General features: G+C 50.5%; 1 protein-coding gene across 8 annotated transcripts in view; it reads left to right on the top strand.

Moving 5' to 3' along the window:
• CLSTN1 (calsyntenin 1) overlaps positions 1–24223 on the top strand; it is an 833174-nt gene that overhangs the window by 782554 nt on the left and 26397 nt on the right. The window lies entirely within an intron of this gene.

Raw genomic sequence — 24223 nt, 5'->3', positions numbered from 1 at the left:
GACCCATCATCTTCTCTTCTGAACCCCGGCCTCCTTTCCCCTTCATATTTCCCTAAAGGAAGTAATTCTTTTTTTTTTTTTAAAGGAAGTAATTCTGCTGTGTTAAGATTCGAAATTAAAAGGTCCCCAGGGTTGAGAGTAATAGCACAGCCCGATCCAGGACTGACGTGGTTCGAATCCCGGCATCTCATATGGTCCCTGAACCTGCCAGGAGTGATTTTTGAGTGCAGGACCAAATTCCCCAAAATAAATAAAAGGTCCCAAGGGCTGGAGTGTTAGCATGGCCATAGGGTGTTTGCCTTGCATTCTACTGACCCTGGATGGATGCAGTTCGATCCCCGGCATCCCAAATGGTCCCCCAAGCCTGCCAGGAGTGATTTTTGAGTACAGAACCAGGAGTAACCCCAGAGCGCCACTGGGTGTGGACCCCAACCCCCCAAATAAATAAAAGGTCTCCAAAATACTGCCTCTCTGAGATCATTGTTCTTATTTTAGGGGACACACTTAGCAGTAGTTAGGGGCTTCTCCCAGCTCTGCTGTTCTGTTCCAGGAAGGAAACATGGGTTGCTGGCCAGTCACCGATCTTATACTATCTCTCTGCCTCCAGGTGACATTTTTGATGAGTGAGAAGACATGAACAGGTAGAAAAATGAGGGTCAGGCCCTGGAATCCAGGCTTATTTGGGCTTATTTTTTGGCAGCATGCTTGGCCTCTTCCTACTTCTGTTTTGTTTTCCTAGTTCTGTTCATGTTTTGTTTTGTTTTGTTTTCAGTCCATACCCAGCGGTGCTCAGGGGTTACTTCTGGCTCTGTGCTCAGAAGTCACTCCTGGCAGTCTCGGGACCATATGGGATGCCAGCGATTGAATCTGGGTACCTCCTGGGTCGGCCGCATGCAAGGCAAACGCCCTGCCACCGTGCCATTGCTCCGGCCTATCTCTGGAGTTTCTGAGTCTGGCAGACGTGCAGCTCCCTGTCACATCCCTGTCCAGGGCCTTAGGGGCGAAGGGACCGAGTTGTTCTCTCGATTATCAGTGACCCTGGACAGTAAGGCCGGGTTCCTCTGGAAGGTCATCTCAGCCTCTCTCCACCCGCATTGTCAAAAGCTGGCAACAGCTCTTGCTCCACAAATGACCTCTGTTTCTACAAGTGCATATTGTTGCATTAGTATGTTAAATAGTTTCAGAAAAGAAAACAAACAACCCTGCTCTTCTCTCCAAACCACCGCAGACTGAGCTCTCTGAATTATTTATTCAGGAGTTAAAAGTCCGTCTAGACGGGCTTTCCCGCCCCTCGTCCCTCCCCCTAATGCCCCTGTATTTATGGGACTTCCTGTGTATTTATTTACAAGGACCTAGGTTGAAACCAGCTTCTAAATTACAGTGCTCGTATTCTAGAAATGGAACCGATTTTAGAAATCCTTTACTCCATCACTCCGTTTCCCCGATGAGGCACAAGTGAAAGTCTGTCAGGGGCTGAGTGAAAAGCTGAAATATAGGGGTACTGGTTTAGGCCCACCCTAGCTCCTGTCATGGGAATCGTTCCGAAAGCACAATTCCAGGCTTTGTTACCAATGGGTCCCATGCTGCCGGGGCAGGAAAGAAGAGAGAGTGCTAGCGGAGTTTTCTAACCTTCTGGAGAGCTTCAATTTAGCACAGCCTGTAAGGCGTTTGCTTTGCATGCGGCCCACCTGGGTTCAATTCCTGGAATCCCATATGGTTCCCTGAGCATTATTAAAAGTAAAATCCTGAGCGCAGAGCCAGGAGGAACCCCAGAGCATCCCTGGGCAAGGCCCCAAAACTTTAGGAAAAATAAAATTAGAGCCTTCTGGAGAATGGTTGACTCTATCAACCTTGTTACTTTATTTTCTTTCTTTTTCTTCTTTTTCTGGCGATTCTCAGGGGTTACTCCTGGTTCTATGCTAAGAAATCACTCCTGGGCCCGGATAGCACAGCGGCGTTTATCTTGCAAGCAGCCGATCCAGGACCAAAGGTGGTTGATTAGAATCTCGGTGTCCCATATGGTCCCCTGTGCCTGCCAGGAGCTATTTCTGAGCAGACAGCCAGAAGTAACCCCTAGCATCGCCGGGTGTGGCCCAAAAACCAAAAAAAAAAAAGAAAAAAAAAATCACTCCTGACCGGCTCAGGGGACCATATGAAATGTCAGGGATGGATGAGGTCCATTGCGTGCAAAGCAAATGCCCTAACTGTGCTATCTCTCTGGCCCCAATCTTGCTACTTTCTTCCAATTTTGTAACACTTCAAGGCCAGGATGAGCACAGAACTGTGCCCTGTCATATATCTATAGATCCCAGACTTGGGATCAAGAGATTGAGAAATGATTTGTACATCTCATTTTGGGGGCCAGGCTTGGGGCTCAGACTCCTCCCTGCCTGTGGAGGGTGTACTCCAGCCTGGTGAACCCTCCCCTAGCCTCCTGTCCAGCTTTCGAGGTCACACCCCTTAAACAGTGGGTCCTGCATCCCGCCAGCCATCAGTCACCTGTCCACAGATGTGCTGAGGGACAGTTCTTTGTCTTAGAGCTACCGCCTGGCCTGGCCTGGCCTGGCCTGCAGAGTGAAGCGGGTGTTAAGCTAGCGTGAGTCAAGCGGCAAAGAACCTGGATTCTGGAGCTCCGGGTTTGGGTTCAGAACCACCGACCTACTGCTCTGCTGTTCTGGTCTGCGTGCTGGTGAACGGGGATACCTCTCTGTAAATGGTATCCATAGTTCTTCTCTATCTCTTGGGATTGTTCGGGATTAAACAGACGTGGGACTGGTGACAACACTTACAGTCAGCATTCCCTGTGTTGTTTTATTTATTTTGTTTAGGGCCATACCCGGCGGCACACAGGAGTTACTTCTGGCTCTGTGCTCAGAAGTCACTCCTGGCAGGCTTGGGGGACCCTATGGGATGTGGGGGAATCGAACCCGGGTCAGCAAAGCTAGTTCCGTACCTGCTGTGCTATATCTTTGCCCCCCCCCCCAGCACATCTTGTATTTGACTTCTTTTACTGGGGGGACCAGGTGGTGCCATGACTCCAAACTTGGCCTCCACCATGATGCAAAGCCTGAGCTCCGCTGGTACCTGTCTGGCAACTATTTTGGGGGTGGGGTGGGGCACGGCACACACAATGGTGCTCAGGTTATATACTCCTGGCAGTGCTTGAGGGGTTAAACTCAGTTGGTCTGACCACATGCAAGGCTTATCCCCTCCCTGTTCTGTGTCTCCAGCCTTTCCTATATCTTCCATTAGGAGTCTGTCTAAGGGCATTTGTCTTGTGAAGACATTGTTTTGGCATCTGTGCTGCTTGCGTACGTGTGCATGAGCACATGGTACCTGCATCTCCCCTCCTGAGATTGGACTTTCTGCTTTCATGCTGGGTTGTGTACCCGGGCGCTCCCTGCCTTTGGAGAAGCCTTTACTCTTCTTTCTTTTTTTTTTTTTTTTTTTTTTTTTTGGTTTTTGGGTCACACCCGGCAGTGCTCAGGGGTTATTTCTGGCTCCAGGCTCAGAAATTGCTCCTGGCAGGCACAGGGGACCATATGGGGCGCCGGGATTCGAACCGATGACCTCCTGCATGAAAGGCAAACGCCTTACCTCCATGCTATCTCTCCGGCCCCGTCTTTCTTGAATGTATTATTAGTCATTTCTCTCTCCCTCCCCTTCTCAGTACCTCTCAATAAAACATATTTTTTTGTTTTTTTGTTTTTGGGTCACACCTGGCAACACTCAGGTTACTCCTGGATTAGGCTCAGAACTCACTCTTGGCAGGCTCAGGAGACCATATGGGATTCAGGGATTCAAACCACTGCCCTGCATGCAAGGCAAACGCCTTACCTCCATGTTATCTTTCCAGCCCAATAAAACATATTTTTACTCAAACATTTTTTTTAAAAATTAAAGGAAGTTGTTTTGGGGGCCAAAGAGAAAATATAGTGGGCAGGTTGCTTGCCCCTGGAGATCATATGGGGTGTCAGATCAAACCTACCTGGCTTTGTGCAAGTCCAGTGCTTTATCCCTCTGACCCTATATTTGGATTTTTTATTTTATTGTTTTGTTGTTATTGTTTTTGGGCCACACCGGCAGTGCTCAGAGGTTTGTCTCTGCACTCAGAAATGGCTCCTGGCAGGCATGGGGGACCACATGGGATGCCGGAAATCCAACCCAGGTTCGTCCTGGTCGGCTGTGTTCGAGGCAAACGTTGTACTGCTGTGCCTTCTTTCCGGCTTTACATCTGCATCTTACTGAAGCACAGGTTATGATCGTTTCCTTCACGGATGGTTCTTTAATGTTGCTTTCAAATATTCATCGCCATTTCCAAGTTGAGCTCAATTTTTCTCTTAAATTATCTTCTAAAAGTTTCCTAGTTCTGCATATTGCACTGAGATCTGAGACTTTTGAGGATTAATGTGTGTGAAAGGTTGTAAGTAAGGTCTGTGCATAGATTCTTTTTTCTCCAGTTTATGGAAAAGACTTTGTTTCAGGCCCAGAGAGATTCGTACAGGGGTTCGAGAGCTTTGTCTTTTGGTTGTGAGTGAGAGTACAGGTGTTGGGGGTGGGCATTTTCTTCTTATGAGATTGACTCGGGTTCAATTTCCTTCATCCCATGTGGTCCCTCAAACACTTCCAAAGTAAGCCTTGAGCACCAATGAGTGTGGGTCTCTTCTCCCCCTCCACAAAGTGTTGGGCTTGTATGTGACAGATCCTGGTTGGATCCTGGCCCCACAAGGTCCCCTGAGCACTGCCAGGTGTGGCCTGTATAAACCCCCAACCTCATCCCCCCCAAAATATTTTATTTTATTTATTTTATTATTGCCTTTTTCTCCTCTGTCAAAGGTCAGTAGGCTGATTGTATTAGTGTGGGCATGTTTCTGGGCTCTACCTTCTGTATCCATTGATTTGTTAGTCTTTTCTTTCGTTTGTACCTCAGTTTTGAGTATTTGGTCTGGGGTCTCATGGGGCTAGAACGATAGGACAATGGGGAGGACATTTGCCTTGCACTTGACCTACCTGGGTTCGATATCCGACATCCCATGTGGTCCCCCAAGTCCTCCAGAATGAATTGAGTGCAAAGCTCGGAATAAGCCCTCAGCATTGCCAGAACCAAGAAGACAATCCAACAAAAGAAGAATGTGGGGTCTGAGAAGCTGATGTGTAGTGTGTTGGCCCATGCAGAGAATGATGTCAGTTAGATCCACGAGTGCAGTGCGACTGAGCCCCGCCACGTCTACACTGGTTTCTGGGGATGTGGTTCTGATGGCAGGTTGGTCTCTAATGTGGCGCAGATCTTCGCTTTCTTTCTTTTTTATTTTTTTTAAAGTGTGTGTTTTATTTTATTTTATTTTATTTTATTTTATTTTATTTTATTTTATTTTATTTTTTGGCTTTTGGGTCACACCCGGCAGCACTCAGGGGTTACTCCTGGCTCTATGCTCAGAAATTGTCCCTGGCAGGCACAGGGGACCATATGGGATGACGAGATTCGAACCTCTGTCCTTCTGCATGAAAGGCAAACGCCTTACCTCTATGCTATCTCTCCAGCCAGATCTTCGCTTTCTGCTGTCTGCCCTGGCCACTCTGCCTCGCCTGTTTGGAGGCTCCATCTCCAGAGCTGCCTGGTCTGCTCTGATGCGGCGAGAGAGATGCAGTAAGAACTTCACGCGTGGGTGGGCTTCAGGCTTGCATTGAGTGTGTCTTCAGCTGTGTCCACCTGGGACCAGGTTCTGAGAAGGGCCAACCCTTTGTCCAGTCCAGCTCTGCTCTTGTTAGGGTTCAGCGATGACTCCTAAACTCCTTCCCTGCTAGGTCGGAAATTGGACATTCTCAGAACACCCTCTAAAAACATACAAGGGGGGAGTGGCCAGAGCAATAGCACAGTGCTAGGGCATTAGCCTTGCACGTGGCTGATTCAGGACAGACCTGAAAGTTTGATTCCCGGCATCTCATATGGTCCCCCGAGCCAGCCAGGAGCGATTTCTGAGTGCAGAGCCAGGAGTAACCCCTGAGCACTGCCAGATGTGGCCCAAACAAACAACAAAATACAACATACAGAGGGATCTGAGTCATAGTACGGCAGGTAAGGTGCTTGCTTTGTACTCGGCCTTCCTATGCTCGATCCCCAGCATTCCAGATGGTTCTCTGAGCACCGCCAGAACCCCTGACCATCTCCAGGTGTGGCCCCAAAGCAAACCCCAACAAAAGGAAACAACAAAAAATACGTACAGCTTGGTGGCACTTGGTTGTCTCCACCATGTTGTGCCTGAATCTCTCTCTCGGACCAGTTGCAGAACATTTTCGTCACCTCAAAAGAGCTTTGTGCCCCCTAGTACTTTCCCCCTCCTCAACCTCACACCTTCTTTCTGTCTCTATGGGTTGTTTATTTCGTGTATTTCATAGAGAGAAAACCGGAGAGTAATGCACCCTTCGATGCCTGCTGTCTTTCACGTAACGTAATAGGTTTGTGTGTGCCCGTATGCATGTACACGTGTGTGTCTGTGTGCACGGTTCATGAATCCATGTCTCTCGGGCACAAGGGTCAGAACCATATTCTCGTCCCCTCACTTAAACAATGCTTTTGAGGGACATGCGTTGGTGAATGTTAGCACACTGTCCCTGTTGCTGGCTGAGTAATGTTCCACAATATGGCTATCCATTGTTTATCCACTGTCTGTTGGGCGATAGGTGGTTTCTGCCTTTTGCTGTTGTGAATGACGTGTCTCTTGTTTTCATCATTTGCAGGTGTGTTTCAGTTCTTTTTTAGGGGGAGGGGACCCACACCTGGTGATGTTTGTAGGGGGCTACACCTGCCTCTGTGCTGGTGATCAGGCAGTTCTCTGAGTTGTGAAGCTGTGCTTCTGCTCTGGCACCATCTCCCCGGCCCAGTTTCTTTCCTTTGGGGAGCGATACCTGGGGTGATCAGGAACTCTTCCCAGCTCTGTGCTCCTGAGTGACCCCAGTAGTCCCGGGCATTTGAAGTCGAATGTGGTCACTGTGGCTGCATGAGGGGCAGGAGGCTGACTTCCTGCCCCTTCGGGTCCCAATTTGAACCACTGTCCTTCTGCATGCAAGGCAAATGCCTTACCTCCATGCTAGCTCTCTGGCCCCTAAACTTTTTTTTTTTGTTTGTTTCTGGGCCATACCCCTCAGGGGTTCCTCCTGGCTGTCTGCTCAGAAATAGCTCCTGGCAGGCTCGGGGGACCCTATGGGATGCTGGGATTTGAACCAATCACCTTTGGTCCTGGATCGGCTGCTTGCAAGGCAAACGCTGCTGTGCTATCTCTCCGGGCCCCCTAAACTTTTTTTTAATCAAACTTTTTATCCAGCACAAAGTAAGACCAGTCTGTTTTGCTTTCTGTGTTTATCTGAAGCACATTTACTGTGCACATGATGTAATAACTGTGAATGCCTTTATCTTGCCATCATTAGTACTGTGAGGTTGTAATAGAGAGCAAAAATAGGGAGCAAAGACAGAAACTTCCTCCCCCCAATGATCTTAATATTTATTGAACAATATCATTAAGCCAGGCAGGGCTTTGAGCAATAGCTACGGGGAACTGGGCGTAGATGGCGAATGTCAGCGACCCTGGGTCCTCCTGTGGCTGTTTTGAACCATGCCTATATATATGATCAAGTTTCCCATTGTACATGAAGGTCAGGAGGCGGAAAATACACACACAACTTGGAAATGGCCATGGCCTATGATTATTATTAATCCTCGGACTGTACAATGGCGTAGTTGCATTCAAGGCAAATGTGAAAATGATAAGGAAGCAAAGGGCAGAGTTGGTCTGTGTTTTCCGATAAGATTGCAGAACGGGGCGTTGAAGGAAGTCATGGCTGTCCTGGGTTGTGTAACTTGATTTCTGAGGGACCCACCTTATCCCAAAGAATTGACAAGATGGATCCACCAGATCAGCCACTGGAGTCGTTTTAATAGCAGCTGGGCACGAGGTTTGTTCCTGCCATGCTGGATATTTTCATTCCCCAGAAAACTGCCTAAAAGCATATGCACTCAGAATAATTTCTCTGCACAGACGTCGGGAGCTGAGAGGCGTTAAAGGGCTTTGTTCCAAAAATATTTTTCTCCACCAGCTTGCGGCGTACCCACTTGTCTTCCCTTTGCTCCTGCTTTTACACCCGCTCCTTTGACCTTCTCTGTACACCGCAGGTGGGGTTCTGTAATTCCCCCCTTTAATCCACACCCAGCTCGGGTTCGCACTTCGGACCAGCCAGCCTGCTGGCGAGAAAGTTGGGGCGGGCCAATTCTGACTCTGGGAAATCTGGGTGCGCATACGGATGTGGTGGGAGCCACCCAGTGCTCTGGGAACGCTCCTGGCGCCAATAGGCAGCCTTGCACTCGTGATGTCCGGGTTCAGGCCTGGCGCTGCATAGACAAAAGGAAGAAGAAAGGTCCTGGGAGAGGTTACTCATCCCTGGCACCCTGGGGTGTGACCCCACACCAGCCATTGTCCTGACTTTGAGATGTGCATGCTCAAATTGGGTGGGTGGGTGGGTTGAGTGACTGTTGTAGTAGAAGGTGGGAATGGGCTGTTGAGGGGTCTGTGCGGTGGTGGGGGGACAGGACCTTTCATGTGTTCATCACTCTGAATCTTCCTGAATTTGCAAAGACGCAGTTTCTGGGCACAAACCTAGGAGCGCACTCTGGGAGCCCAGCAAAAGAGAGGTGTTGGGAGAGCCAGAGAGAGGGTGGGGACTTTGCACTCATTCATGGGATGGGATCACTGTGGTTGAGAAGGAAGGTGAACCTTCCTAGAAACATAAAAAACCATGTTCTGGGGGCCGTAGAGATAGCATGGAGGTAGGGTGTTTGCCTTGCATGTAGAAGGATGGTGGTTCGAATCCCGGCATTTCATATGGTCCTCTGAGCCTGCCAGGAGCAATTTCTGAGTGTAGAGCCAGGAGTAACCCTGAGCGCTGCTGGGTGTGACCCAAAAACCAAACAAACCAAAAAAAAAAACAAAACACATGTTTGTGGAATCTATAATGCTGAGTGAAATAAGTCAGAGAGAGAGAGAAAGACGCAGAATGGTCTCACTCATCTATGGGTTTTAAGAAAAATGAAAGACATTCTTGCAATAATAACTTTCAGACACAAAAGAGAAAAGAGCTGGAAGTTACAGCTCACCTCATAAAGCTCACCACAAACAGGGATGAGTTTAGTTAGAGAAATAACAACGTTTTGAACTATCCTAATAATGAGAATGTACAAGGGAAATAGAAAGCCTGTCTAGAGTACAGGCGGGGGTCGGGTGTGGAGGAGGGAGATTTGGGACATTGGTGATGGGAATGTTGCACTGATGATGGGTGGTGTTCTTTACCCAAACACAATCATGTATGTAATAAAGTTTAAATAAAAAAATTAAAAAACAACAACAACATCATGTTTGGACCCTGGGCGCAGATCCCCGGGTGGCAGCAGCAACACCTTTGGAGAGGGTCATTGCACAGCCTGTTCGAAGATGGGAAGGGGTGTCACCCAGCAGTGTGGCCGTCTCCTCAGCACTGCACAGTTCCCCGAATTTTGCTGTGTGTGGCCGTGACAATCTTTGGCACTCAGTCCTCATGCCCGTTGGCCGGGACTCCCTGGAGTGGCTCCCAGGGACCCCCCCCTTCCAGTCCTCCACCCAAAAGGAAGGAGATTCTGGCAAGTTCTGTGGGTCAGTCTGGAGGACATGATGCCAAGTAAAATAAACCGTTTCCCAACAGCTGGTAAGGACTTCAGTGAGCTTCTGAGAGAGCCAGTGGGTGTGGGGCTGGGGTGAGAGGGCCTGACAGGGACTGGGGACCAGCTCCGTTTTGCAGGACAGGACAGATGGAAGGAGTTGGGGGCTGGTTGGTGCTCAGAGTACCAGACAGTTCATCCAGGGCATTTTTTTTTCTTTGTTTTTTTGGGGGGGGGTCACACCTGTTGGTGCTCAGGGGTTTACTCCTGGCTCTGTGCTCAGACTTCGCTCCTGACAGGCACAGGGGACCATATGGGATGCCGGGAATCGAACCAGGGTTCGTCCTGTGTCCTGCGCTGTGCTATCGCCCTGGCCCCGATCTGGGGTATTTTCTGTTTCTGATTTCTGGTTTCTGATTTGGAGGAATAATCAGATGGTCGCGTTCAAGCTTGAAAAGTTGCATTACAGAAAGATTTTGCTCCTTAAAAGTGTTTTATTTGCAGAATAAAAGTTTATGGGCCCGGAGAGATAGCACAGAGGTGTTTGCCTTGCAAGCAGCCGATCCAGGACCAAAGGTGGTTGGTTCGAATCCCGGTGTCCCATATGGTCCCCGGTGCCTGCTAGGAGCTATTTCTGAGCAGCCAGGAGTAACCTCTGAGCACCGCCGGGTGTGACCCAAAAACCAAAAAAAAAAAAAAGTTTATGGGGCCGGGAAGGTGGCGGTAGAGGTAATGTGTCTGCCTTGCAAGCGCTAGCATAGGACGGACTGCGGTTCGATCCCCCGGCGTCCCATAAGGTCCCCCCAAGCCAAAGGTGGTGAGTTCTGAGTGCATAGCCAGGAGTAACCCCTGAGCATCAAACGGGTGTGGCCCCAAAACCAAAAAAAAAATAAAATAAAAAGTTTGATACTTGGGGCCGGAGAGATAGCATGGAGGTAAAGCATTTGCCTTTCATGCAGGAGGTCATCGGTTCAAATCCCGGTGTTCCATATGGTCCCCCGTGCCTGCCAGGAGCAATTTCTGAGCCTGGAGCCAGGAATAACCCCTGAGCACTGCCAGGTGTGACCCAAAAACCACAAAAAAAAAAAAAAAAAGAAAGTTTGATACTTGAGCCAACTAATTATAAGTTCTCAGAGACAGGGACTGTTATTTTTGTTGTGGTTGTGGTTGGTATTGGTTGGGGGCCACACTCTGCTGTGCTCAGGGCTCATGCCTGGCTCTGCCACTCAGTTATCACCCCATGGAATCAGGGAGCCAGGTGGGTGCCAGGGATAGAGAATGCAAGGCAGACACCCCATCTGCCATGCTAACTCTAGCCTTAAGGACAGGGATTGTTTAATCCACTAGGATTTACTCAGTGCCTAGAAGATTCCCAAGAAGGGAAGAAGGAGGGAAGAACAGATGGAAGGAAGAGATGAGATGGAAGAGAGGGGTAGAGAAAGACAGATGGGACCATGGAGAGGAAGGAAGGGAGAGGAGAGGGAAGGGGAGGGGAGAACAGGGCAGGTACATGTAAGGAAAGGAGAAAGATGGAAGGGAGGCATTAAGAGAGGAAAGAAGAAGGTGGGGAGGAAGAGATGGAGGCAATGGGGGGTCAGAGAGAGGAAAGAAGGGAGAGAGGGAGCAGGAGCTGAAGGAGAGGAAGAGGCTTTAGGGAGTGAGGACAGAAGTGCTGACCCCTTGATCAGCTTCTGCCAACTGGGCCTGTGTGGGCACAAATATTTTAGGGGGGCCAGACAGACTGAAGAAAACTGAGGTGTGACCTGAAAAGGCAGGACATACTGCCCTGCAGTGTCTATAGCCAGCACCCCTCACCTGCTGGTTCTCATCCTCAGCCCCCCTCACCTACTGGTCCACTTATACCTGACAGGTGCTCCGGACACCCCCTTCCTTCATGCCTCACTTTGCATGTTTTAGTGGGGCCATACCAAGGCTCTTGTGTGCCAAATTTGTGCTCACACAAACTCCTCACACTCCTCCCCCAACTTCCCTGCACCCCCACTACCCATCTCACACACACACACACACACACACACACACACACACACACACACCACACACAATATTCGGGCTTCCATGGCTCTTTAGCCCCCCCCCCCCATCCTTGCTAACATTGGTCCTATCTGACACTCCCCTCCCACTCTCTGCAGAGGAAGTTAGTTCTTGAGGGTTCCCAGCCCCAGAGCCCACTGTGTCACCAGTGCCACAGGGTCACTGTGTACCTACCTGGGGCAGAGGCCTGCTGGGCCGTGCTCAGTTGAAAGGGGTATAAAATCCAGGAAGCATCACTCCCGACTGTGACAAGGCTCATTTTGGAGTGTGAGGGGGTGTTGGACCTCATCCAGCAGTGCTCAGGGCTTACTCCCTGGTTCTGTGCTCAGGGATCACTCTTGGCATTCTCCAGGGCACCATATGTGGTGGCCAGGATTGAAACTTGGTCAGCATCGTGCATGGCAAGTGTGCCCCCCACTGCACTCTCTCCAGCCCTGATATGCCTTTATTTAAAGGGTCTGTGCCTATGTCCTCTAGCCTGTTCTCTTGAAGGCCATAATGTGGAAAACCTGAGTGTCCCGAAGGAGGAGGCGCTTAGTTGGTGGCTTTCCAGGGAGCCGGAGACTTTGGCCCTTGGGACTCAGGCACTATTTGGAGACGTTTTTGTCATCACAACTCGGGTTTCTGCTGCTGGCATCGGGTGGGAACCTGGAAGGTGGTTTTAAAATAACCACCAGCCTTCCCCACAACTCCACCACTGGTGGAAACATGTCGCTTTAAAATACCATTTAGGAGGGGCCAGAGCGATAGCACAGCGGTAAGGTGTTCGCCTTGCACATGGCCAACACAGGAAGGATCCCGGTTTGAATCCCAGCATCCCATATGGTCCCCCGAGCCCGCCAGGAGCGATTTCTGAGTGCAGAGCCAGGAGTAATCCCTGAGCACTGCTGGGTGTGGCCCCAAAATAAAAATAAATAAATGAATAAAATACAATTTAGGGGCTGGAGTGCTATCGTAGTCAGGAGCACATTTGCTCTTTGCACATGGCTGACCTGGGTTCTATTCCTGGCATCCCATATTGTCCCCTGAGCCTTCCACGAGTGATTTCTTTTTCTTTTTCTTTTTTTTTTGGTTTTTGGGCCACACCCGTTTGATGCTCAGGGGTTACTCCTGGCTATGCGCTCAGAAATCGCTCCTGGCTTGGGGAGACCCATATGGGACACTGGGGGATTGAACCACAGTCTGTCCTACACTAGTGCTTGCAAGGCAGACACCTTACCTCTAGCGCCACCTATGCAGCCCCCCAGGAGTGATTTCTTTTTTTGTTGTTGTTTTTTGGGTCACACCCGGCGGTGCTCAGGGGTTACTCCTGGCTGTCTGCTCAGAAATAGCTCCTGGCAGGCACGGGGGGCCATATGGGACACCGGGATTCGAACCAACCACCTTTGGTCCTGGATCGGCTGCTTGCAAGGCAAACGCTGCTGTGCTATCTCTCCGGGCCCTCAGGAGTGATTTATAAGCACAGAGCCAGGAGTAACCCCTGAGCGCTGCCAGATATGGCCCAAAAACAAAAACAAAAAATTTAGGGGGCTGAAGCAATAGCACAGTGAGGAGGGTGTTTGCGTTGCACGTGGCTGACCTGGATTCAACCCCAGCATCTCATATGGTCCCCCTAGCCTGCCAGGAGGAACCCCTGAGCTCTGCTGGGTGTGTCCTAACACTGCTTCCCTCCCCCTTCAATTTAGTTGGGATTATACCAAGAAGCCCTCCTGCCCATAGCATTGGGGCTTGGCTGGAGCTTCCTCGATTCACTCGTAGAAACAGCCAGAAAAACAATGCAAAGCGCGTTTCACCAAGCGGGTGCCAGGCGGTGCTCAGGTTGGGCTCAGAAGCATCTGCGCTGCAGTTTGGGGGACCCCGCTTCTTCATGAGACCAGTGAGTGCACCAGAGTCAGGGACTTGACTCGCCTTGCCCAAGGTGAACCCTGTCCTTTCCCCGCCATTGGGACCCTGAACAGACAGACAAGTTACCTTCTGGTAGGAGTGCCCACACTCGGCAACATGCCAGGAAATTGCCACGTCCGTTGTCAGTACTGAGCCCTGAGCACAGGGTGGTCTCTGAGGCCCCGGGGGTCTCCCTGCCCAGAATAAATGGTGTGTGCGGTGCTGCCTGCACCGGTGGCCAGGGTGCAAATGGGGTGCCCTGGCTGGGGCCCAGTGAACTTATGTGCCCCCAAGAAGGGTTCCAGCCCTTCTCCTTCACCCGAAGCTTCATGCTGCCCTAAGGCCCCATGTGTGCCGGTAGGGGGGGGGGGGCTGCGCTTCCACCCTAAATCTTTTTTCTTTGTTTTGCAGCCACACCTGGCGGTGGTCAGGATTTTTTTTTTTTTTTTTTTTGTGTTTGGGTCACACTCAGAGGCGCTTAGGGTTCTCCTGGCTCTGCACTCAGGAATCACCCCTGGCAGGCTTGGAGGACCTTATGGGATGCTGGGATTCGAACTAACGTCAGTCCTGGATTGGCTGCATGCAAGGCAAACACCCTACCGCTGTGCTATCTCTCCGGCCCCTGGTGCTCAGAATTTACTTCTGACTCTGCTCAGGAATCACTCCTGAAAGTGCTTGGGGGACCAGGGATAGTACCTGGGTCTACTGTGCGCAGGGCAAGAGCCCCACCCACTGTATTATCCATCCAGCCCAGGTCCCTGCTTCTGAAAGTGTGGGCCACGATCCCAGCTGGGTGGTGTGGCTTTTTAAAAATGTGTTTTGGGGCCACATCAGGTGGTGTTCGGGGGTTCCCCAGTGCCAGGGCTTGAACGGGGGGCCTCCTGTGCACAGCCTCTTTATGGGGCCCCGTTAGTTGTGCCTCTAGCCCCAAACAGGGCTTTTCCTTTTGGTCTGTCACTATTTCTCCTTTCTCCTCTGGCTGGGCCATGCCACTAGTTCTGGCCCTTGACTTTGAGGCAGAAGTGACCCTGGGGTCCTTTTTAGTTTTTGTTTGTTTGTTTGTTTTTGGGCCACACCCAGCGGCACTCTGGGGTTACTCCTGGCTCTGCACTCAGAAATCGCTCCTGGCGGGCCCGGAGAGATAGCACAGCGACGTTTGCCTTGCAAGCAGCCGATCCAGGACCAAAGGTGGTTGGTTCGAATCCCGGTGTCCCATATGGTCCCCCGTGCCTGCCAGGAGCTATTTCTGAGCAGACAGCCAGGGGTAACCCCTGAGCACCGCCGGGTGTGGCCCAAAAACCAAAAAAAAAAAAAAAAAAAAGAAATTGCTCCTGGCAGGCATGGGGGCAGCCTATATGGGATACCAGGATTCGAACAACCATATGTGTGGGATCGGCTATGTGCAAGGCATATGTCATACCACTGTGCTATCTCTTAGGCCTCCTTTTCAGTTTATGGGGCCTACCTAATGGTACTCAGGGATCACTCCTGATGAGTCTCAGGGATCTGTGTGCGATGCAGGGGATCCAACCTGGCTCGGCCTTTTGCAAGACAAGTGCCCCCTCCTCTGTGCCATTGCTCTGGCCTTAAGAACTGGATCTTTTTTTTTTTTTTTTTGCTTTTTGGGTCACATCCAGCAGCACTCAGGCTGCTACAGGCTTGGGGACCATATGGGATGCTGGGATTCGAACCATGTCTTTCTGCATGCAAGGCAAACGCCCTACCGCTGTGCTCTCTCTCCGGCCCCAAGAACTGGATCTTGATCCAAAGTGTGCTCCATGATTTATTTGATGCAAATGTTTTCGGGACACAGTGTTGTTTCACAGAGTTCTGGGGTTCCTCCGCCCCTATCTCTAGGTCCCCAGATCCCCAGGTCCCTTTACAAACTGCATCTTGACAGCAAAACCTGCATTTTTTGCCGCATGCAGGCAAAGGTCCTGCTGCCACCTAGTGCCGGCACTGTACAGTTGCAGGTCCTTTCATTGTGCCTTATTCAGGCTGCCAACTTGGCACCTCCCTCAGGGATTCTTGGTGGAATGATTGTCTCCCAGCAATCAGCATCTAGATAATTCTGGGGCTAATAGAAGCAGCAGAGGTGTGGGACGAAGAGGCCCACATCAACTTCTCCTGGAAACAGCATTTTCATCTTATCAGTGAATATACCAGAAGAGGGGTGGGCTGGAGTGATAGCATAGCAGTAGCGCCTTTGCCTTGCACTCAGTAGACCTGGGACGGACCCCGGGTTCAATCTCTGGCATCCCACATGGTCCCTCGAGCCTGCCAGGAGCAATTTCTGAGCACAGGGCCAAGAGTAACCCCTGCATACCACAAACAAATGAAACAAAAAAATACCAGAAGGGGACCTTTTGGGGTGCTGTATTGGTATCAGGGCCACTGCTTTCAAGGGCTGGAGCCCATGTGGAGCGCTTGTAACTAGTGTGGCTTGGACAAGGCCAGCCTCTCAGCATGCAAAGTTAGAGTGTGAGGGAGGTGGATGCTTTGCATTTATAATGCTGACTTTTATAAATACTTTTTATTTCAAAGTATTTTCTTAGAAAAAAAATTTGGGGGTGGAGGATCCACACTTCACTGTTAGGGATGTTCCTGGCTCATGCTCAGGAGTGACCCCTGGTGGCGCTGGGGATTTGAACTGGGTCTTCAGGATGGAGATGGGTGCCAGCACCTCTATATTTTCTTCGGCTCTGTCTAAGCTGAATTTCTAGGTTGTATTTTCTTTTATTTATTTTTTCTGTGGGGGGAGAGTTGTGTCACCCCCGGTGGCACTCAGGGGTTACTCCTGGCTCTGCACTCAGAAATCGCTCCTGGCAGGCTCAGGAGACCAAATGGGATGCCAGGAATTGAACCACGTGCTGGGTAAGCTGCATGCGAGGCAAAAGCAATACCCCTAGGCTATTGCTCTGGCTCCTAGGCTGTATTTTCTGATCCTGAATGACAAAAGTCTCCCACAGCCTCAGAAAGCAGCTTGTTTGGCCTGAAATAAGAGGTGTTCCCCCCAAATTAGAGCACATTTGCTGCTGGCCAGCCTTTGTTCCTCCAGGATTTGAATTACCGCTGGTGTCCTTCAACATTTCCTTCAAGACATTTTGTTGGCCTTTTCTTAGGGCCTAGTAAATGATGCATTAAATCAAGCCGGAGATGCTCCATGTGGTGGCAGTTTATATATAAAACAGATTTCAGTCACGTGTCTCGATTAATATTTTAGATGGAAAATGGAGTGCGATTAAATATTTAAAATTTCACGTATTAAATATTTAAAAGTGCAGTCTTGGAACTGTCCGAGTCCTTTCATCCCACTTCCAATGTGGAGGAACCATTTGCACACGTTGAATTGCAGGCCTGGAGCACAGAAGAGAGAACAGAACCGGAAGAAGCTACCAGCCCTTCTCCCCGTCACCGCCTTCAGTTGCCAGCCTTGGGCAGAGCGGGGCAGCAGGGCTGGTACCGGCGAATTAATGCCCAGATGGCCACCAGGACTTAGACACTCACAGGGTGTAAACCTCGGTGCTCTGGGGGACTGGACGTACACTGATAGTTTTGGTTTCGTAACAGGAAGTGCTGGCAGCCCCCAGACCAATCAGAATGATTTATTCTGTTTATGCTTTGTGGAAGCCCTTGCCCCTGTGTCGAAATGAGAGATAAGACAAAGGGGAGAATGGTCTTGAAGGTGGCCTGCTGGACCACATCGCAGATGTCACACCTGCTCACGGCTCCATCACAGAAGAGGGTCAGGGATGCTTGGCAGGCTGAGAACAGGCTTTGCATACAGAAGCCCACGTTTTGTTTCTTTTGTTTTGTTTTTGCTTTGAGGTCACACCCGGCAGTGCTCGGGTTACTCCAGGCCCTGCCTTCAGAAATTGTTGCTGACAGGCTCAGGGGTCCATATGAGATGTGGGGATCGAACCCAGGTCTGTCCTGGGTTGGCCACATGCAAGGCAAACTCCCTACTGCTGTGCTATCGCTCCAGCCCTTGGAGTCCAGGTTTTATCCCTAGCACCGAATGGTGAGCACCTTGTCCTCCTACCTGTCCCCCACCCCCTTCATGCAGAGCTGGGGATAACCCCTAAGCACTGCTGGGGATGACCCTAGACAAAGCCAGAAATACAGAGGACATTCAGGGACTCGGCCCAAAGGGACTCTCTTCCCTCTGATTGCACATTGGGGGTTCTCTGCATCCTTGCATTCTCTCTAAACCCAGGGGCTCCTCAGACTCACTGTGTGGAGGAGGCCAGGTCTGTTCTCACTGCTGAACCTGTCTTCATCAGGTTTCTTATCCTTGGAGCAGCCTTGAAGGGGGGCAGCGAAATGGCCAGAGGTGCTAGCCAGGCAGTTGGCTGTCCCCTGGCATCTGAGAGCGCCTTGGTACCCTCCCCCTCACGGGGATAGGTGTTTACTTTGTACGTGTTTAACTCCGGACAGACCTTGGTTCAATTCCCGGCATCCCGTATGGTCCCCCGAGAGGGGTGTGTGTGTGTGTGTGTGTTTGTGTGTGTGTGTGTGTGTGTGCGCGCGCGCGCGTGCTCGAGCGTGTAAGGTTGGACTGCAGTGAAAGGTGTGTGAATGCACAAATGAAGTCCAGGTCAGGTCCAGTTTCTCTCTCTCTCTCTCTCTCTCTCTCTGTCTCTCTCTGTCTTTCTCTCTCTCTTTTTGGTTTTTGGTTTTTTGGTCACACCCAGTAGCACTCAGGGGTTCCTCAGAAATCACTCCTGGTAGGCTCGGGGGAACCATATGGGATGCTGGGATTTGAACCACCGTTCTTCTGCATGCAGGGCAAACACCTTACTTCTATGCTATCTCTCCAGCCCCCCTGGACTACATTTCTCAACACAAAGGGATCAGGTGTAGAAAAGGGGTAAAAAGCCTAGTTCTGGGGTCCCTGGTACTGGAAATGTAAACAATCCTCTTCCTGGCAGTGAGGACATCCGAACACATGTATGTGTGTGTGTGTGTGTGTCTGTCTGTCTGTGTCTATCTATGTTCGTCTGTCCTTCCTGCTCCCCTGCACCACACACACCCTGCAGGGGGCGCCTAAAACACATCTAGGGACTGGCTAGTAGCAGGAACTGAAGGCCCCACCCACCATCTGGGGTTCATCCTGTGTTGGGGAGATGGATGTTCCGTCCCCAGGCCTGTGTGTATGTAGGGACAGGCCCATCAGATTTCATTTGCACCAGGCCCTGAGTTGAGTCCCCAGCACTTACATGACCCCCCCCCCCCCAAGTAATGTCAGATTCAGAGTTGGTGGCCCCAAGCAGCACCACATGTCTGAACCCAGACCCTGACTTAGTGACTGGCACTGCTTGGCCAAGTGTGGCCAGGAGTGGCCCCTGGAGTCCTCTGTACTTCCTGGAGGCTCACCCCCCATTAGCAAATTACTTATGTGAGCCTGAATAATGGTTTTGTTGTGTGCTGGGGACCAAACTTTGGGCTTCACATCTGCAAACCAAAGGGCCTTAGCTGATGAGAACTTTGGAGAGGAGCATGAAAACTGTCTTGTTTTCTGTTTTGTTTGCTTTTTGTTTTTGGGTCACATCCGGCAGTGCTCAGGGGTTACTCCTGGCTCTATGCTCAGAAATCACTCCTGGCAGGCACAGGGGACCATGTGGGATGCTGGGATTCGAACAACGGTTCATCCTAGATAGGCTTTGTGCAAGGCAAACCCTTACCACTGTGCTATTTCTCTGGCCCCATGTTTTTCTTTGTTTTGGGCCACCCCTGGCGGCGCTCAGGGGTCATTCCTGGCCCTGCACTCAAAAATTACTTCTGTCAGGCTTGGGGGACCATATAGGATGCCCAGTATGGAACCCAGATTGGATGCGTGCAAGCTAACGCCCTCCCCACTGTGCTATCGTTCCTGCCCAGTCTTGTTTTTTATTTAGAAGAAACAGTAGGATAGTAGGTGACAGCCTGTTTGGAGGGGCCATGTGACACCCTTTGTGAGCTGCTCCGTGATGGGTACAGGAAAGTCACAATGCCTTTCACTGTGCTATCACTCCAGCCCTTTATTTTATTTTTGTTGTCGTTGTTGTTTTTGGGCCACACTCGGTAACGCTCAGGGCTTACTCCTGATTCTGCTTAGGCTTAGGGAGATCATATGGGTTACTAGGAATGGAACTGGGGTCTGTCCTGGGTTGGTCGCAAATGCCCTACCGCTGTGCTACCTCTCTGGCCCTCCTGTTGTTTTGTTGTTGTTGTTGGGGGTGGGTGGGTTTGAGTTCTCGTACAACATCTGGCAGTGCTCGGGGCTGCTTCCAGCACTGTGCATATGGGTTGTGCTGAGGGGCCCCTGGGGGACCAGGAGGCACAGGAGATTGAATCTGGTGGTCCAGGTTCTCAGCTTCTTTTCTGGATGTGCTGGGCCTTAAGAAATAACTGTCTGGATCCAGCCATGGTGTGTGCAAGAATGGAATGTGTGTTTTAAAAGTGTGACTAAAAGCATGTGACAAGAACTCCCATGGTGCTTTGGGCCACACCTGGGATGCCTAGGGGCTACCTTAGGCTCTGTGTTTGAGTTGTTTCCTTTATGAGGCCACACTCTGCGATGCTCAGAGCTTATTCCTGGCCCCTACTCAGGCATCACTCCTGGCGGGGCTTGGGACACCCTATGGGACGCGGGAAAGGAACCTGGGTTGGTGACCAATAAAACAAGTGTCTGCCTGTCCTGCTGTCCTATCCTATCTAATTGCTCCAGGTTGCTGTGTTGTTTTTAAGAGTCAGTGCAAGGGGCTGGAGAGATAGCATGGGAGGTAAAGCATTTGCCTTGCATGCAGAAGGTCAGTCGTTCGGCATCCCATATGGTCCCCCAAGCTTGCCAGGAGCAATTGCTGAGCCAGGAGTGACCCCTGAGCACTGCTGGGTGTGACCCAAAACCCCCCCCCCCACAAAAAAAAAGTCAGGGCAAGAACAAAATCAATTGCCCTGTGGTTAAATGGCTTGCCTTGCACTCAGCTGACATGGGTTCAATCTTTGGCATCCCATTTGGGCACCTGAGCCTACCTAGCCAGGAGTGGTCCCTGACATGTGGATTCCCCAAAAAGATAACAAAAAAAATGGAGGCCAGGGTGATAGCACTGCAGTAAGACGTTTGCCTTGCACATGGTCGACTTGGGAGAGACCCAAGTTTGGTCCCCAGCATCCCATATGGTCCCCTGAGCTTGCCAGGAGCGATTTCTTTTTTTTTTTTTTCTTTTTTTTTGGTTTTTGGGCCACACCCGTTTGACGCTCAGGGGTTACTCCTGGCTATGCACTCAGAAATCGCCCCTGGCTTGGGGGGACCATACGGGACGCTAGGGGATTGAACTGTGGCCCATCCCATTTAAGGCATATAAGGCAAACGCTTTACGGCCTGTGCACCACTTCAGCCCCCAGACTTACAGATTCTGGATATGCTAAATACCCCCACTGACCTGTTCTCTCTGAGCACGTGGCCCGGGCTCCCTGTGGGGTGTGTAGCTGCAGCTTCTATGTGTGCTGACCATGCATTCCCCAGGACCCTGCAATGACCTGCCCACCCTCGCTCACAACAGAGAAAGCCTTGTGTGAGGGCCCTTGCAGGCAAGGTGCATTTCCATCCAGTTTAGTCTCAGGTGTCCTGGCTGAGTAGGGCAGAGGCCAGTGCCTGCTGCTTGGTATTAGCTAATCTACGGTCACCACCCTGAGGGGCCAGAGAGATAGCACAATGGTAGGACATTTGCCTGGTATGCAGCCGGCCCGGGACTGGACAGACCCAGGTTCCGTTCCAGGCATCCCATATGGTCTCCGAGCCTGCCAGGAGCGATTTTTGAGCACAGAGCCAGGAGTAACCCCTGAGTGCCACTGGGTGTGGTCCAAAAACAAAAAACAAATACCATCTTGAGGTGACAGTGAAACAGAGAAAGGTTCCAGCTGTCCCAGGTGTGCTGGTGGCCAAGGGTCAGCCCTGCCCCAGGGGGAAAGGCAGGAGAGCAGAGAGGCAGAGCTGAGGGTTCTTTCTGTGCAGTGGCTTCGGTGAGATCCTAGGTTGGCAGCTCATGGCAAGAGGCCCAAGGAGAGGCTTGTCACAGCTCAGAATGGAGGGAGCAGAGCCATTAGGGTGCTTGCCTTGCACCCAGCCAATCCAGGACAGACTGCAGTTCGAATCCCGGCATCCTATATAGTTTCCCGAGCCTGCCAGGAGTGACTTCTGAGTCAGGAGTATCTCCTGAGCATTGCCGGGTGTGACCCAAAAACAAAAAAGAATGGAGGGAGTCAAAATGGCTCCCATGTCAGCTTGACTTGGAGGCAGGGTTGGTTTCCTCTCCAGCCTCTCAGGCTTCCCCATTCCTAAACTTCACAGCCAAGCAGGGGGCTGGTGACTGACGAGTCCCATGGCCAGCCAGGCTTTCTCAGGACCTTGAACCTGAAACCTCGGACCGCTGAGCCACATCTAGAGTTTTATCGTACTACGTTATTTCCATAAATCCTGTTGGCATCCATCCTGTACATTTCTGTCCACAGTGCTGGTTTTCTTCGGATATTTTTATTTTGCTTTTGGGCCACAACTGGCGGTGCTCAGGGTTTACACTTTGCTCTTTCAGGAATCATTCCCAGGTAATAAACCTACGTCAGCCACGTTGCAAGCAAAACCCCGACCTGCTGAACTATTAGTCCAGCACCTGGAATTTTGTGTGCGTGTGTGTGCTCAGGGCTTACCCCTGGCTCCATGCTCTGAGCTCACTCCTGGCAGTAATCAGGGACTATCTATGGTTCTGAAGGTTGAACTCAGGCCAGCTGTGTGCAAGGCCAGCTTGCTAACTACCCACTGTGCTATCACTCTGGCCCCAGTACTTTTGTTTTTGTTTTTTGGGCCACATCTGGTAGCGCTCAGGGGTTACTTATGGCTCTGTGCTCAGAAATCGCTCCTGGCAGGCATGGGGGACCATATGGGATGCTGGGATTCGAACCACTGTCCTGGGTTGGCCGCTTGCAAGACAAATGCCCGACCGCTGTGCTATCTCTTTGCCCCCCCTCCCCAGTACATTTTTTTTTTTTAATTATGGTGCTGGGTTATCAGCCTGGGTCTCATGAATATAAAGTATGTGCTTTTATCTTTAGCTCCAGTCATACTGGGTTTTATTTCATAATATTAATAGATGAATGTGTGTGTCACTGTCATGTAGAAATTATATCTGGTGAGGGCGGCACAAGTGGTGGAGCGTGTTAACCGAATCCCCAGTACAGTAAACCAGTGTACCCCCCCACTTTTTTGTTTTCTTTGAATCATATCCAGTGATACTCAGTTTAGTCCTGGCTTTGCACTCAGAAATTGCTCCTGGATTGGGGGACCATATGGGACGCCAGAGAATCCAACCGCTGTCTATCCTAGGTCAGCCGCAAGCAAGTCAAACGCCCTACTGCTGCACCACTGCTCTGGCTTTCATTGTGTCCCCTTTCATTTTTATTTCGTTTGTTTGTTTGTTTGTTTGTTTTGGTTTTTGGGCCACACCCGGCGGTGCTCAGGGGTTACTCCTGGCTGTCTGCTCAGAAATAGCTCCTGGCAGGCACAGGGGACAATATGGGACACCAGGATTTGAACTAACCACCTTAGGTCCTGGATTGGCTGCTTGCAAGGCAAACGTCGCTGTGCTATCTCTCCGGCCCCGTGCCCCCTCTTAATAAGGAGTAATGAAGAGAGTGGAGAAAATAACATCTCTTGGCGTTTTCTTGGGATGGGCAAACAGGGTTTGACAGTATCTATAGGATGTCACTTTTTGTTGTCTTTCAGCTTCCTGAACTATTAATTTTTTAAAAAAATTTAATTTCTTTTTTAAAAGTATAATCACTTTGTTTAAGCACCACAGTTTACAAAGTTGTTCATAATACAAAGTTGTTCATAATACAGTTTTCCCCCCTAAAAGATACTGGCATTCAGTATACTAACCACCATTGTAACATTCTCTGCATAGGTCATTGTTCCCAGTTTATCACCTCTCCAAAGATTGGCAGGCATAAAAGAAGTTACTTTTTAGTGCTTGTTACAACTAAATGGATAATGGGATTATTGAAAAGTACTTCAGTAAAAGGAAATTTGTAAAAATGGTTACACGGTGGCATCATGAAGTCATTGTGTGAGGGTTGGCTAACTGTTGCTATTTAGCCTTCTGTGTTGTTTTTGTTTATTGAGCTTCCTTGGCTTTTGTGCTCCTGCTGGGGAGCAGTATTGAGGAATCTGGAGCTGTTAGTCCAGGAACCCCAGGACTTGCAGAGATGGTTCTGTGAACTGATGGGGTGGTGTGGTAAGATGTGGGTATACGGGGCGGGGTGGGAGGAGGCTGCCCAACCCCACTCTGAGAAGATCCCAGAGTTTCCAGCCCCCAAACCCGTGTACCTGGAGACTTCGTTGGTTGGTGTCTCTGCAGAGATTAGTTGGAAGTTGGGCTGCAGCTGTGGGGTGTAGGTGGGTGTGGTTGCTGGGCTTTGGTGGGAAGGATGGGGAACAGGATGGAGACTTGGCCTGTCCCTCCCGAGGGCACCAGCAGGAAAACTGATATTCCCATAATTTGTACACCTTGCCTCCCTCCCCTCCCCACCTCTCCCTCCTTTCCCTTTCCCTCTTCTTTGAGGGCTTAC

This window comes from Suncus etruscus, chromosome 6 (genome assembly GCF_024139225.1).
Source record: "Suncus etruscus isolate mSunEtr1 chromosome 6, mSunEtr1.pri.cur, whole genome shotgun sequence".
NCBI classification, from domain to species: Eukaryota; Metazoa; Chordata; class Mammalia; order Eulipotyphla; family Soricidae; genus Suncus; species Suncus etruscus.
Note: the sequence above shows the minus strand (reverse complement) of the source record. Positions and strands in the feature narration are given on the sequence as shown.